This window comes from Sipha flava, unplaced genomic scaffold, assembly GCF_003268045.1.
Source record: "Sipha flava isolate LNK unplaced genomic scaffold, YSA_version1 19236_pilon_pilon, whole genome shotgun sequence".
Taxonomy (NCBI): domain Eukaryota; kingdom Metazoa; phylum Arthropoda; class Insecta; order Hemiptera; family Aphididae; genus Sipha; species Sipha flava.
In genome coordinates, this window is record NW_020272682.1 from 6500 (window position 1) to 9272 (window position 2773).

A 2773-nucleotide genomic window follows, 5' to 3' on the forward strand; every position below is an offset into this window, starting at 1 on the left:
ATCATCAAAATAAAACTATTTTTAACAATATTATTGTCGACGAACGACGTATAGATTTCTACGAAATACTATGTAAAATGTAGATATGTGTTGTGTTATGAACAATTGGTTATGTTTTTATTGTCAGCTCAGTGCACAGTATCCACTCTTCAGTAATTTCGTTAATCGTTATACTTACTTTTATATTATTAAACTAGTACTTACATTACTGTTGGATTTTTGATTGGAAGATTATAATTTAATAAAAGGTAAGAATTTTATTTATTATAATTGGTAGGTATAAAATATGAAAGTTGTTTCGACTATATACATTTTCGGTTTATATGATCGATGATTCTTAAGCTAGCTATAAATAATATATTTTATTGAATTACGAGTAAAGTATCAAACGTTTATTTTTTTATTTTAATTTTATCGATTTCTAGAAAAAAAAAATCGGATATATTTTTTTAAGCACGTCCCTAAATTTTAAGTTCTAATTATAATTTATGAACCATACTTACCTACTCAATATTTAAAAAACAACCTCCCTTAACCACCATAGGGCTTATTTGCAAATAAATAATAATTAAAATTATTTAACTAGGTACATCATGTATAAATATGTACAATTATACACCTATTGAAGAAATTATCGAAGTTTGCCCTAACAAAATTACAAGTACGGAATTCAGATGGTGAAAATTAAATTAATTTTTGAAATTTTGAATTTTGATAATAGCCAATAGGTTATATTTAACCACATATTTAACTTGAAGTTAATTTTTAACTGTGAAAGTAGGTAATCTAATAAATTATTTTTATTAATTTGTCTTCTCTAGATTAAAAAAGAACATGATTTAAAAAACCGCCTTTATTAGATTATAAAAAGATTGATATTTAGTATTTTGCCTATATTTTGGTACCTATATCTATATTAATGCATATATTTTAATATTTTATCACCAGTAAATTATTTGAGTTTAGTTAAGAATACTTTTTTAGTAATTATTTATTGATATTAGTAAATTTAAAATAAGTAACTGTAAAAGAAAAAATGTGTTACCCATTTCAAATCACAATTTTTTGTACCCTTCGATAAAACCTAAAAGTTTTGTGCCTATGATGTATGTAGCTAATTACCTATATAATTTGAACCGATAAAATAAATAAGAATGTGTTAATTGTTATTTGATATTTGATATGTGAGTATAATGAAATACATAGTATAAAAACTAAGTGTTAAAAGTTATAACTTAATAATTAATATTGTAAGGTTGAGGTAACTAACTATACTAGGTATATTTTAAATTTGCGTATAATTATTATGAATATTTGCTATGAGTTGTATGTAGTAGTTTAATCTATAGAAAATAATAGTTAATAAATATAGTTATGTGATAATAATTGTGTCATTACCATTTCCATAGGTATCCAAATTAATTATATTTTAATGGCACCGAAGAGAGTCAAAACTAGTGGTGCTCACAATCGTAATGAAGCAAGAAAGAAGAAAGAAAAATTTAATGAAGTTTTAAAAAATACAAAAAATATGGGTTCAATATTCAAGCAGATGAGCAAGTCTTAACATGGTAAGAAAAAAATACTAAAATTAATTATAAATTTAATAATTTAAATGTTTAATATTTAAATAGTTTCCATTTTAGATAAATCAAATTAAATTGGTGAAAAACATAGTGACAACATCTACTTGGATAATGTTAAGGATCTAAAGTAAGGTTCTTACACAAAAATGATATAAATGTATCAAATTATAATTATAGTGAATTCATTTTTTTTTTTTTTTTTTAGATTTATTAAGAAAGAAATGCCTTTTTCTGATAATCAGATTGTTAAAATGCTTGATGATAACTTAAAACATATTGAAGTCTCTGAGTAAGTATGCATAGTGCAGTATAATTTAGTAATGAGTACTTACATGGTTATGTTTCAAAAAAAAATTTAAAAGGGTTGGCAGGTAGATTAGTCTTGTCAGGATACAAGATGGAAACATTTAAATTACTCTAAAGTCTGAGAAATACCAGTATGTGTATACTATTTATACGGGAATTTTATTAATTTAATACAGTGCTTTTACTGCAATAATACAATATTTTCTGATTTAAGTATTTAAGTTTTATAACTAAATAATTGGTTATGGCTCTAATTTTTTAGATTTTTAAAATTATTTTAATTTATTAACTGTCCATCAATCAATTAAATCAACATTGATAATAATTTACTTCAATATATTTATATGGTATTTTATTTTTTTCAGTAAAATTTACTCCTAATAATTGTATATTATCAGTCATATGTTATTATTTATTAAAATTTTAAATACATTTTGATTAGATTACGCTAAAATACAAGTAAATTTATAATTTTCAGCTTAAGAAAAACAGAGATATATTTAGATGAAATCGATGAAAAACGTGACTATTTAAAAATTGATGAATTCTTTGAGTTTGAGTAAGTATATTAATTTAGTTTATCATATATTTTTCTTGTTTTCTGTTATTTAGGAATTTTTTAAAATTATTTATTGGTATTTACATATTTAATTATAATATATTTTCAAATTTTAAATTTTGAGTAACGCGAGGGATTTAGTGATTTTGAATATTTTACTTTTAAACGTTTAAATAATACATTTCTAGTTAGTTAACAGAACTAATTTTGTAATACTTAAAATTATATGATCAATTTAGAATATAGGTATAGAACTTGATAATTCTTATCAATATATTTTACCATTCCTTACATTTTATCTACAATCTTAACAATAATATTA

The 2773-nt window shown here is 22.0% G+C and overlaps 1 long non-coding RNA gene across 1 annotated transcript; it reads left to right on the forward strand.

Annotated features, from left to right (window-relative positions):
• Positions 1–1660: 1660 nt before the first annotated feature.
• On the forward strand, positions 1661–2448 carry LOC112681520. Its single transcript, XR_003148403.1, has 3 exons — positions 1661–1713; positions 1792–1875; positions 2371–2448. It is a non-coding gene; the product is annotated as an uncharacterized LOC112681520 (long non-coding RNA).
• Positions 2449–2773: the final 325 nt, after the last annotated feature.